Raw genomic sequence first — 15066 nt, 5'->3', positions numbered from 1 at the left:
ACTAAAATATACATAGGTAACACCTATTACCAGTAACTAAAAATTCATGACATCTTTACAAGTACCAAATGTTATCTAGCACTTAAAATCAATTTCCTATGTTTACACATTCAACAAATATTTAATTGAATAAGGTAATCTACATAGGATATGCAGAAAAATGAGATATACAACTCTCAAATAAGGCATACTCTCTAATTTAAAGGAGACATAGGGATAATCTGTCAGTACAGTAAAATATGTCTGCAAAAGAGTTATTGTAGATAGACAACACGTTTGAATATGAATTTCCAAAGGGAAAAGGAGGAAATGACCCCATTTCTCACAGTTGCCATCATAGTGTATGTATAGAGTAGTTTACCAAAGCCATTAAAATGTAGGCTTCAGATTCTGAAAGAACTAATGCCAAATTTGAATTTAATATGCTTGTCATGTTCTGAGCTTAGATAATTTTTTCTATCTACTTAAAATTATATATATTAACCTCCAAATGTGAAGTTGGAATGAAATAATATGTACAAAGCATTTAGGCCCTAGAACATAATAAATGCTCAATAAAGTGTAGATTTTTTCTGCTTCCCTTAGATCTTAAGACATAATTTTGAGTTAATATATGCCATAAGAAAAAAAATATAGTCCAATGCCTAATATTGTCAGCTTGCTTCTGTGAGATCATGTGACATTATTATTATTAAAATCATCATAAAAGGAATAAAGTAGTCATTTGCTGTAGTCCCACATATGTAATGCTAATGAGAGTTCAGAAATATTGGCATAAACCTTTCTTTTTTTAAAATCACACTTAATTATAATATTTACTTTGAGTTTTGTGGTATTTCATTTTAGTGTGACTTTAATGACTAATATCTGAGATACAAATTAAATGTTTCCAATAGGGGGGCTTATCCAGAGAATTATAGGCAAATCAATCATTTTATAATATATGAGAAAAAATAATCTTCTTTAGTTTTCTTCTTTTTTTTCAAAACCCTAACAGTATTCTTCAAAGGGTAAGACATCCTAGCTACAGCTTTCATCCTTTTGATTTGTCTGTTTGTTTGCCTTCTTATTTATTTTTAAGGACAACAAGATTGTAAGCCAATAAGAAAACAGAGGGCAAAGCCAGGCCACGTTCTCATGAGATTTCAGTCTGTGAGAGAACATCTAGAATTAATAATGTGTGAACCTGGAGCTAGTCAACCAGCTAATTGCCTTCAACAATGTTCATCATTAATCCAGGTATTGCCATTCCATTTTAGTTAAATAAGGAATTTCACGTTGGCAAGAGAGAGTTTATAGTATTTATATCTCTCTCAAGGTTGACTGCACAGCTTCACAGTGTGCCAATGGCTCATGCTGGCATATGTCAGTATTGTGGAATTTATCCTGGTATTCTAGATTTATGTGCCACAAAAAAAGATTAAAGACCCATACAACTCTGTAATTTACATTTGTATAGAATAATATTTTCAAAATTCCCAGAGATAGTAATATTTTCTATTTTTAAAATCTCAATAATTTTTTAAATGTACATTGCATTTCTTTGAGCTTTTATTTTGTAATGGTTTATATCACTTTTTGACTACTCAGATGTAGTAATTTAATAAAATCACACATGTACTCCCTATGGAGTATACACTGGAATAATATATATATTCTTCAGTCTTCTATGGGGTATACACAATGCAAAATGTGATCACTATAGGATTTCTTCCTTTTTAAGATACCAAAATGTTTTAAGATAATATTTTTTTTTCTGATAGCAAAAGGAAGAAAGCTGAATCATAAAATCATGAAATAGCAGAGTTTAGAGATTGCAGTCTAAATTTCTAATGTTATAAATGAAAAGTTCAAGACACAAGGAGTTATTACTTTAAATAAGTGGTTAATAATGGAGCTAACACATTTTCTTATTTTGTCCTCTAAACATTATAAGACTTCTGAGAAGTATATACAATAAAGCTACGTATGGTGGGGCAGGGTTCATGAAGCCTATTCACAGCAATGGAGAAAGGGCCAACACTTTACATCTGTATTATAATTCTGATATATACATAATATTTTAATAGCATGTCAAAAAGACCTAAATTATAACATTTATCATTATTCAATACTCTTCAATGAAAATGAAAAAAAAATTTAAGTAATTCCTTCAGCTTGTGATTGAAAAGGTATGTTGTGATTCCAAACAGTTCACTTTTCAATCACCTTCCCTGACTTATATTGGTTAGTTTTAGGCTAGCTATGTTTGAGGGAAAGAATAAAAGTCTAATTAAATTATACTCATACCAGCTCTGCCTGCAGTATTCCTACACAGCTTCCTGAGCCTCCCTTGGAGCTAGGAAAGCTAATGGGCAACTATTTCACACACCTCCCAAGTCCTGACCATCCATCCCTGAAATTATGTGTCCTTCACTCCTCTGTCTTACAAACAGTAGTGTAAATCGTGGGTATAGCCAAATTGATAACATGAAACTGTCCTAGGGACAAAATAGAAGGCTGCACAAACTTTTCAGTTTGGCTAATAAATAGCCAACAGTATTATACCTTCAAAAATAGGCTTTCATTTTTATAGAATATTTAATTTATTTTTTTCAATTTATATTTTTTATTTTTTTAATTTATATTTTTAATCAACTTGGAAAAAATAGAATTTTCAGTTGTAAAAGAAACTTCCATGGTTAAAAAGCAAATTTCAACTACTGCAGTATTTTAAAGATGGAGAAAATAGTTTTAATTTAGGATAATAAATCACTTTTATAGCATTTCAAAGGTCCAGAAACTTGCTTATCAAAAGTGAATTCAGTCACAACAATGCAAAGTCCTCAGGCAAAGAGAAATGCAGTAAAAGTTTTTCTTCCTTTATAACAGGATCAATATTTTTAGTGTGTATATACATATATGTGTGTATATATATTCATTGAATGAATATATGTTCATTTTCCCAGTTTTATTACCTACTATATTTCATATTTGCTGTAAGTTCTTCAATGTCACAGGAGACCGGAAGATCTATTTTAAATCCAAACACATGAACATACTATCAAGTTGATACAAACAAATATTCTTTATATTCACCATTCTGAATGCCCAGCATTACATTGCCATAGTTATAAAACCAGAGGTTTGGCTTTGTTTCTCAGACTCAAAAGGACCTTTGCGGAATGGAATGAATTGAGATACAGCGTTCCCTTGTACCACTTATTCTGGGTGCTACTTGAGTTCCCTAGCCTGTTCCTAGCTCCTGTCTTTGAGATAGTAAAGAAAGTGTTTACAATAACCCCCAAACAAAACAAACACATCAAATTTCTTTGCACACACTTTTCATTAGAGAAGGTACTTCTCTCCTTGCCACATTCAATTAACACTTTCTTATACTTGAATTTTCAGGAAAATAATAACTCTTATGGAAGATCTTTCTGACCTCCTTGTTCAACCTAGATTCCTGAATTTTTCACTCCAATCATTCAGTGTACTTCTACACTCATCCTATTGTTTTCCCAGTTTAATGCAACCGTCATCAAAACAAAGATCATACTTATTTTTGTCAATTTCTGTGTCTCTAATGTCTAGCAAAGGATGTGGTACATAAAAGGTAATCCACATATTGCTTTGAAAAATAAGTGATGCACTTCTAACCTTTTTCTTACTGGAATCAGTGTGTAGTTGCCCTCAACACTACTTCAACTTGGTGACAGAGAAAGTCGAATTGTATCTCATGATCTGAACCATGCAACCAGAAACAAGCAGGTCCATTTTTGAGTGACAGTTTCCAGTTTGCTAGTAATATACAACTAATCATAAAACTGAAACCACTTGGAGTTGATGGGGTCAGAGACCATAGCTCTGTAAAAGCAATTCAGATGTCAGCTATTGGAATTAATACAAAAGAGCAGATGCTCAAGAAACTAAGGTAATTACTAGGCATTTAAAGAATGTATTATATCCTTTTAATGCTTAGTAATTAAAGAGTATATATTGTATATAAAATTGGATTGGAATTTAAGCATAATTTATAATAATTAAATTTTATATTAAAATTGAATTAAAGAATATACTATATGTGTGTGCATATATAATGTATAAATACACACATAAAACTTTAGTCAATATAAATGGTATTTCTTTTGCAACACAGATGTTTTTGGCTAATCTTCAGTGAAATAAAAGGTTATATTTGCTCTTTCTATGACAGACCATACCCAAAGGGCAGAAATCAATTACCTAATAGTAGGGACACAATCAGAAACACAAAGAACCAGTAAAAAATATTATTGGAAAAAAATGAAAAATCCATTTGAAAATTTTATCCTAAGTTTTCTCATAAAATTTTTTGCTTGCTTGGTTTTCTTCTTTTCTATTTCAGCTTCTTGCTGCTACTGTTACTTATCAATTTATGACACTCCCACCATCATCAACACCATAATTACTCCCCACCTATTCTTAATCTATTACCTCTGCTTCCTCCTAAAAATGGTTGGGTGTTTCTTAATGTCTATCAAGAATACTATGATATACAAATAATGATGGTATGGACACCTCTTAAGTGTCTTGTGCACAATATCCAAGTCCATCACAGTATGTATGTGATACATATTTATTTAGTAAGTTGAATAAACAAATTTAACAGTAGTTTTCCCCCCAGCAATTCCTATATAAAAGAACCATTTGATAAGTGCTTCAGTTGATTGTTTTGTGGGATTATCATTAACACCATGGCTTCAGTATTTTTATATTCCAGCAGTTCTGAGTGACTTCATTGTTAATTTTTACCTCTATTAACAGAAATTCCTTATTATCAGGAAAATTCCAACCAGAGAATATGAGCTAATGGTTAAAATCAGGAAAAAAAATAAAAAAAAAACATGTTCACCAGTATGATTTTCAGCATCTATCTATTCTGTAGCTCCAAAAACCTCTCATTCACATTCTCAGAAATCTAACTCATTACATGCATTTTAACTTAAAAATTCTGTGTTAACACATGAATTTTAAAAAATTCAGAATAGAAATCAGTTTATTCCAGTCTGCCGTTAGCTCCAATACTTCTCTTGCTTACATCATAAAAATGTCCTTATCGACAAATCCAAGAAATACTTTGTGACTCTTACCATAGCTACTTAGCACAGGCATACTCCCAGATACACTCAGGATCTAATTAGTCACATATTCTTCAATGATTATGTCCTCAACATATATATATTTTAAATTTTTATTAATGACTCATCATTTAATTTGGAAGCCACTATACTTGCATGTTTTAAGTGCCATAATTACTCAAAATTTGTCTGTATTCCATTTTTTCTACTATTCCCCACCCCCACTTTAAGGTAACTTTGTTCTTTTAAAATTTTTTCTGTTTACTCTGTTCTTTGAAAATTGTTTTTAATTACAGTTACGATGGTACTTTACTGTTATTTGATTTATAAGCTTGTATCATCTAAAATAACACTATCACACTAAGCTAGAATACTTCTAATTTTTCTCATTGAAACAACAGTATTTAACTCTACTTATATTATAGGCTAGGAAAATAAATACAGAGCACTTTCAATGGAAGTCTTTCATAGATTATGTTTTAGCAAACCCAATGATAAACTGATATAAAGCTAGTAGTAGTACAAAATATTTATAAGAAGCTAATTTCTGTGTTAATCCACAATTATATAAGTTCTTATAAAATATATATTTCTCTGTATATAAACATCATTTGATATGTTATATTTCTGGTTAAATAGAATCAGTATGTTTATTCTCATACAAATAAATGAATTGATACTATAATATTTAAGTTTATTAAATATGATAAATTTATGCCTAATTTTTAAAGTTAGTTCATGATCATAACTATTCCTTTTCCTCCTCTCAATCTATATGATGTTCTATACGTGTTATGAGAGGTAAAAATGAAGTTGAATGCATCTAATCAAGCAAAGTTAGTGTACCATGACTTAATATTTGCTATCCTGTAGTACTCAGAGCTATTTTAATTTGGATCCTTAGTTTGACATCTAGAAATAACTTGGGTAGGATAAACAGAGCTGCTATATTTATTTGGGGAGGAAGGTAGAGATAATAAAGCCAAGTTTGCTGGTATAAATAAAAATGAAACCCAATTAACTGCTACTGGCAACTGAGCCCAGGTGGGAGAAGGGAGGGACAAATATAATAGTCTTTTGCTTACATATTTATCCCTCCAAAAAAAGCAAAGGAGGGAGATATTAGATATGCCTGTCATACTAATATCTTAGCAACATCTTTAAGCAAACACCTTGCTGAAATTCATAAGTATCATGCAGGAAATATGCAACTTAAAAAAGCATATGGAGATTAAAGTTTACTCTATTTCAGTGGGAATTTGGGTAAGACAAGAGCAGTGAGGGTAACAAATACTATAATTAAAAAATGAATTGGCAGAAAAACTTTTGAAAATTTGAAATAATGTTTTGAATTTACATTTAAAATTTAAAAATTTGGGTTGTTATTCCTTTATTCTTTATAATGTTGGATAAGAATTCTAAATAGCACAGTACTCAATGTCAAAATTTGATTTTTTTTCTGAATCATTTCTATTTTTCTAAATTTGTTATGTGCTTATCCATTTATTTTTTATCTCCCTTTCTGAAGTCATGGAACAGATTTTGTGTCCCTTCTCTCTGGGATTTTAACACATCTATTTTATAAAAATGTTTATCTTCAAATAATTTTTATAATTTTACATTCAAAAAATTGTTTTAAGTATGCTATCAACTAACTCCCAGTAAAAATACAACTAATTGAAATAACTTTTGCTATTAGTTCTTTTAAGAGTGTTAATTCAAAGAGCTACAGAAATAAGTCTATGAATTTTTTTATTTAAATTGAAAGAGTTTTCTCAGCATTTGGAACAATAATTTCTCCATTGCTAACATTTACATGAGGTTGAAACAAATTTTTTAGCTTGAATCTGAAAAGATTCATTTTATCATATGATGCTTGGTCTAGTGAAATATGGAATACTGCATTGTCAATCAAAAATAAGTTTCAATTATCTCATTATGACAAGGAAAGCCATGGGAACTAGACATTTATATTCATTTATATTTAATGTTTTCCTATAGGATATTTTCCTTCTTTACCTTTCTCTTAACTCCCCACCTTTTTTTTCTTAGCTTTGAACTCCCCCAAATTGCATGGTCCTTATAGTTGTCAGAATTCTATGCCCACAAGTATCCTGCAACATAGGAAGGATGTGGCTCTGAATGATCTCTTCCCCTTCAGTGTGTATGGGTCAGACGAATGCGGTAAAATTTCACTCCCATAATATGCTAATTTTTGCTGCTTATAAAGTGATCTTGTAAACATAAATAATAGCTCTAATTAGTTAACTCTGAGTTAATGAAAAGGGAAATTATACTGTGAGAGCCTGAGTAAATTGGATAAGCCCTTTAAAAAGTCAGAGAAAGTCAAAGATACAAAGATGGCCTGGAACAAAGCAAATAACCATGTTGTGAACCATCTAGAAAGGCAGCTTACATGCCTTGGTTCTGAGAGCAACCTCAGGCTGATGGCCAGTAAGGAAATGAGGACGCTAGCCCTAGAGCTGCAAGGAGCTGAAGTCTTCCAAGAGCATTAATGAGCTTGGAAGAAGTTGATCACCAGATGAGAATTCAACACTGGCTGATATCTCGATTTCAGCTTTGTGAGACACTCTGAGCAGAAAGCCAAGCCAGGTTGTACCTGTAGTTCCAACACAGGGGAAGTGACATAATAAATGTATGGTGTTTTGAGTCATTAAGCGTATGGTAATTCATTACACAATATTAGAAAGCAAATACATGCTTAGCACTTTTGGAAGTCATAGGAAGGTTCTTCTCTAATAAAGAAAACATAATTACATAATTTTAGGAAAATATACTAAATTAAAACTAATTCTCGGGGCTGGGGTTGTGGCTCAATGGTAGAGCACTCACCTAGCACACACAAGGACCTGGGTTCCATCCTCAGCACCACATAAAAATAAATAAATAAATAAATAAATAAAATGAAGGTATTGTGTCCAACTACGATTGAAAAAAACAACAACAAAAAACTAATTCTCTCCAATGAAACACAATCACTGATAAACTTATGTTGAATGCTAGCTATAATTTCATATTACTTGTTTATGTCATAATAAAAATATCTTCAATAACTTGCCATATTAGTCTGTGTTCCACAGAACACAAGCTTTGTTTTTTATAATCTACCTTGTTGTAAATATTATCAGCATATTCTCATATCCAAGAAGAAAGGAATGGAATCCCCAAAGAGTTTAAATCAGAAAAATCAGGCTCATGGGATTAAAGCCTAATTCCCATCAGGACTCAAACACTCACAGCAATGACAGGAATCTTATATAGTTTCTTTAAGCTACATTCAGGTAACCACCAGTATGAGAGAACCTGGATCCCCCAAGGAAACAGGAAATAGCTTCTAAGAAACAGTTCCATACTACAATATTGAAGTTACAAGTGCAATAAGCAGCACTATGAACTTCAAAATAGCTATGGGAGGAAAAAATCCATATAAATGGAAAGGTTCTTTAAAACCTGAGATATAATTGATTATCACATTCCATTTTCATTCACATAAGGTAACATATTATGATCTCTTCTATATTCATGCATAGTTAAACTCCACAAACAAAGTGTTGCTAAATATATCCATCTCAGTATTTCTCTTAGTTTGCAAGTAATCAATGATTTATTTAAATCATAATTGTATATATTAAGAACCAATTCCTTTAAAATAATTGTTTTATCTTACTCTTTCTTCACCCTTCCTCATAACCAATGAACACTAACTGAGAATCTGGAGGCTTCATAGCATTTTAAAAACAGAAATTAAGAAATACAATATAAGTTTAACACTCAAGTATTTGAATGATGCTATGTGTTAATAATTATTTTCTTACCTTTAGCTATAAACAAATTGTGTAGTTTTTTTGTTTTGTTTTGTTTTTTTTAAACCTCGACTCACAAGATTAAAGCCTGTGCACAAGCAGGAGAGTTAAATAAAATCCAATGGATTACTGTCCAGTATAAAAAACAAGTCTTATGGGAAGCTGCTCTGAATGAAAATCAATGCACACTCACATAGTATAAATAATAATGAGATTTATAGTGATGAGACAGTATGATTTGGCATTGTACTGTCAGAGACAGATAGAATTTGTGGCTTTCTGCCAATCAAGCTGAGCTTAAAGGGCATGTCACAATGTTCAGATCATGTTACATTAATGAAAAGATTACACCAAAGAGAAACAGCATATCCCTAACTTGTTTCAATATTCTATCAAATATTATAAAACATTCCCTTTCACTCCCACCTCTTTGATTTCTGTGATATTCTCTCTGCTGTTTTCCTCACGTAAAACTAAAAATCCCCATAAGAATTTTTAAACAATTAATTTTGGTAACTAATCCTATTTAATTAAAATGCAAAAAGAATAGACATCATCCAAAATCTTGTGATGTGCAATTTTAAGAGAGGACATGAAAAACAATGTAGACTTCTGTGGAGATTCTCCAACCCCTAAACCTGTACTCTAGAAAATTTTACCATTATAAAGTAGTAAGGCTTCCTCAGAGAACTCATTCCATGTATGCACATTTACTTATGATATATGTTAGAGTACAATATAATAGAGGAGAGGAAATAATTTATAATTAAAATCTCATATTTCCAATAGACTAATGAGCCTTCAAGATCTTCAATGGATACTTTAATTCACACATCCATTCAGCAAGAACATTTTTATGGGGCTATTGTATTCACAGTACTGCTGAGAATTATAATACTGGAGGGAGGAAGAAGCAGAAAACAGTTTTCATTCTTCAGAACCTACTATGTATATAAGATGGGAGATAAATAAAACATAAGGAAGAATCCATTAAACCCAACCTAGGTATTACAGTACATTGGCAAGTGAAAGAGGGATGAAAGGCTGTCTATATACCACTAGATATCTGGACAAATAAACAAAAATTCAGACAATCAACCAGATGGTAATATATGCAATAGCCAACTGACACATGCACTAATGTTTTCAACCAGTTACTTATTTTCTGTAAAGTTTAAAGCAGTCCAGATAATAAATTTCAACATATTACATCAAGAAAGTGAAAATCTATTAACATACAAAGTATACTTGAAAATGTGTAATGCCTGTCTGAAAAGATCTATAATCTTTGGTATAAAAAAAGAAGAAGTAACAAAAATTTCCAAGGAGAAAAGGGAAGTACGATCCCCTGTGTCAGTTTGGACTTGGACTTAGCAGTAGGAATTCATGGGATTGGGGGAAGGGAGAGAAAATAAGTCATATATTGGTGCATAATGCTCAGTGTTACAGTTAAGTAACATATAATTGAAAGTGGAAAAATAATGAGAAAAATCTTAATAATTATATAGGATGTTAAAACTAAGGGAGAGGGAAACAAGAAGTTCTGTACAAGCATGAAAACAACTAACCCAAAAAGCATGAGGGATTGGCTCAGGATCTTCAAATTAAAAAATAAAATAAAATAAAGATGCTTCAAGCAAAATTAGGTTGGAGAAAGGGCTGGGTACAGGATACTGGTGATAGGCAATGATGCTCCAGGTAGAAGAAACCACGTGTAAATACACTCAGTTAAATGAAGCCAAGGCTGTCCCTGTGTGATGCTGCAGAAAGGGGTACAGATGTGGAAATAACAAGAACAGTAAACCAAGGTCAGTAATAGAATTGAAACCAAAGGTCATGGAAATAGTATAGTAGTGGCGAGAAGGAGTGTGTCATAGGAATGTCCCTTTTTCAGAGCTGTCACTGGAAACCATGGCTTGGAAAATAGTATGACAGAGAAAATTTAGAGATGTCACAATTATCTATAAACTAAAGGTGACAAAAACCATGTGGGTCTAGGAAATAATGGGTGGCTCTGGAGTGGAAAGGAAAGGCAAGCCCTGCTATATGTGTAAATTCATGAGATTTAGTGTTTAATTCTATGAAAAGGTGAGGCAAAGAAGGAAATTATGAAAGAAGATTATGACTATTGTCAGTTACAACATAAAAAGAAATCTAAGGGCATGTTGCAAACCTATTTCTGTATCCAAAGTAAAACATACTATTCAGAGTATCTTATTTACTTCTAGTAGCTTTTATGTTTTAAGATAAGCACCATTTAAATTCAAAACCCAGTCTAATGTTTTTGAGAGGTAATTGAAGTAAAATGCTTTCATTGAAATTGCCAAGCTCACTGTTGGACATGAATCAGCAAAGACGACCATCTTCAAAATAATTACTATTTTTAAATACTAAAGAGAGAAATTATATAATACACAAATGTGTCTCAATGTTAAGCAAGCTCCCTTATAGTACTTATTAATCTTTAATCTACCTCTTTACTAACCTTAATTATTTAAAACTAGCAATCATTATATGAATTTTTTCACTAAAGATGAGCATGATAAAAACTCTAAAAAGCCAGTGAGCGGTGACATTCCAGTGGCCACAGAAATGACATACTTACAACAAAATCTTAAATTATTCATAAATTGCTATCATTTAATAAATTGATGAATGGGGTTCACTTAAACCTGCAAACACCTAATAACTTCACAAATACTGTCATATTTACTCAAATTTAAGAAATAGATGGATCTGTATTCATCTCCATGGAAAACATAATCAGAATGTAGATATCAACAAAACCAGTAACATTGACCAAAATATCTTATTTCATTGATTTGATCTTCCAAACAACTTAACTCTTGTGTTGGAAATGTTTTCATCTAGTATTACAGACTTCAGAGACAGGTTTTGAAGCAATGGTTTCACACTAAGAATCAAGAGGAAAAACAGTCATCTCCAATAGACCAAACCTTAGGGATTCCCAGAGGAATACAAAACAAAACAAAACAAGCTTTAAAAAACCTTTCACTTTGATCTTCAACAAGTTTTAAGTCATTTGTCTGGTCTCCTGATGGGCTTAAACCTAGAGAGACCTGGAACTTAAAAAAGAAATGGATGTTTTTCTTTCCGTCTTTCATTATTTCAGACTGAAATGGCAATGTGCCTAGATACTCTGGAGGTAAGTGCCAGAAGTAGCATTAAAAATTTGGCTCTTGTTAAATGCCTTCGAAGAAACCTCTGTTTTCATCAGGAAATGGCAATTACATGGATAATATGGCCTGCCAAGGTTTTATTCGGGAGAAGGGGAGTGGTCCACACCATGAATATTTTCCTCTATTTGTTAACACTCCCTGAGTTCTGATAGAAGTATGTGATAACAATTAGGGTAAAATGACCCTGAACTATACATACTGCTGGTTTTTCTCCTGATAATTTTTATTTCTCCTATACTAATACAACTAACCCTGATATGAGATTACTTATTTATGAAAAATTCTCACAAGCAATTAAGATAAAAGAGTATGGTGTCATTTTCCCATTTACTTTTCTCCTCACTATTTAACAATTAAGGCCACTTTTTTGGGGGGAGGGGGTGTACTGGGGACTCAACCACTGAGCTACATCCCCAGCCCTATTTTGTATATTATTTGGAGCTTAGCACCTCACCCTTGCTGAGGCTAGCTTTGAACTCAGGATCCTCCTGGCTTAGCCTCCTGAGCCGCTGGGATTACAAGTGTACTATACGTGCCCAGCCTCAATATTCTTTTTGAGACAATAAACCAACCATTTCAGCAAAATAATTTCTGCATTTACATCCAAGTTTTCACTCATTGCTTTTAACATGCCAAATGTTCCTGAACATCAATATTTTTTCCTCAAATGAAAGGCAGTCTCCAGCACTGTTTAGATTCAAATATTCCTTAAGATCTAAGCACATTAAACTTGAAATCTCTACACAAAAGTTTCATCAGGTGTTAAATGTATATAATAATAATAATAATGTCTTTTCCTCAGAGAATGTTATTAGAATTAAATGAGTTAATATATGTTCACTTAATGGCACATTATAAATATTAAATAAGCATTTAATATTATTATTATAATTTTAACTCTTACATATCCTGAGTTTCTTATATATTCTAACCTTAGTAAGAAACTAAGATTTTTCTCCCTCTCTGATTTCATTTCCAAAGGAGAAATGCTGAGATGGGATTCTAATTAGAATAAGATAAACTCCATGTGTGTATAATATGTCAAATATACTCTATTGTCATGTATATCTAAAAACAACAAATAAAAAATAAAACTAAATAAAATACATTAATTAATTCCAAAATAAATAAAACAAATAAAGTTTTAAAAAATGTTGTCATATGTAGAATTTAAAAAGAAAACAATGACTCTACCAAAGTAAAGGACAGATCTTTAAGGAAAGTGAGTAAAGGGGTAATCAATATAATGAACTCTCTTTGCTTTGCCTTCTAATAATGCAGACAGTATGGTAATATAGGCACAGCACTGCTCCTGTTTGGGAGGTACCTCATCCTTTGAAGGCCAAGAAGAAAACATTAGATCCCTCAACCTACAAACATATTTTTATGGAGTTATTAAAATAAAATTCGAAAGTAACTGAAGTTAAAAAAAGAAATGAGACATTCATTGAAAATTCAAGGTAAGAAGGGAGGAGATTTATATAGCATTGCTTGTTTTTAAATGAATCCCAAAGTCTATAAATGTAAGAGATCAGAATAAAGACAGAGGTTGGATATGCATACCCAAAATAAGATAGGAATGTTCAGGACATGCCCTTGGATTCCTATTTTAGACTACTATTTTAGAATTTTATTATTAATACTGTAGTAATATTAATAATAGCAATACTGATTATGCTTTATATCTATATAATGTAATTTATAGCAAAGCATGTTACAGACAAATTAGGGGTAAGAGTTTCACTCTAGGTCAATTCATATCAAAATTTATTTGGTAAGACAGGGATTAAACCCAGAGGTACTTTAACACTGAGTCACATCCCCAGTCCTTTTAATTTTTTATTTTAAAGCAGGGTCTAAGTTGATTAGGGCCTCCCTAAATTGCTGAGGCTGGCTTTGAACCTGTGATCCTCCTACTTCAGCCTCCTTGGCCACTGAGATTACAGGCATGCACCACCACACCCAGCCACAGCAAAATATTTTTTGAAATATGTGTAGTGGTATATTTTAATAGTTTTCCTAAAACATTCATAAAGCTAATCCTAAATAATTTTCACATTATTTTCAAAATTTTAATTACTGGAATAATACATAGCCTACTTAATGGAAATGATGCTACTGTGTATGTTGAAAAGGCAAACATAAGCATTAAGTTGGTACAAGAGACAGAGTTTGGGCTGAAAAGTAACAGCAGCATAAACACTTAAAAACACATACCATGATACAGGTCTACCTATTATTATTACACATTCATATGTATTTACTAAAAGCATCCCATTTCTTTAAACCTGTTGTTGTTAGAAGAAAACAAAAAAGTTAGAAAAGAACAAAAAGATTATAATACTTAAGTAATAATTTTAATAGGAAATCATAAAACTCTCAGGAAGACTGTTATAGTGGCAAGAGTTTTATTTCTTTTTTTCCAATCTCTTCAAATCTTACGTGACATAAAATGGTTTAAGAACCCAAAGTGTAATTATTCAGTTTTGTGTCCAGTACTAAGTATGCTCACTCCCAAGATCTTCCTGGAAAGAACATTGGAAAGGAAACTGAATTTAGAATCTGGGCTTCATGTCCTGGCTCAGTTCTAGAACTTATTAATTAACTGTCTTTATTAAATCACTTAATATTCCTGAGATTTAATTTCTTCATATGTAAATAGGAATAATAACAAATGCCCTACAGTTCTGACAGAATTATGAGTGTATATAGTACAATTTATATCCAAGTGGTTTTTAGGGAGTGACTCACCATCCAAAATATCAAAATAGTGATTCTATTGCTCCTATGAGGGCAATTTTTGTCATCTTCTTCTGAACTGGTCAGATTTTCTAAATGTCTCTTCCAGTTCCTCTACAACTTGTTCCTCTATAGTTATCTGGCTAAGCTAAAACCCCAAATATTTCCTAATATATTTCCAATATCCTGAGGATGTTGATTTTA

The sequence above is a fragment of the Marmota flaviventris genome, chromosome 11 (assembly GCF_047511675.1).
Source record: "Marmota flaviventris isolate mMarFla1 chromosome 11, mMarFla1.hap1, whole genome shotgun sequence".
NCBI lineage: Eukaryota > Metazoa > Chordata > Mammalia > Rodentia > Sciuridae > Marmota > Marmota flaviventris.
Note: the sequence above shows the minus strand (reverse complement) of the source record.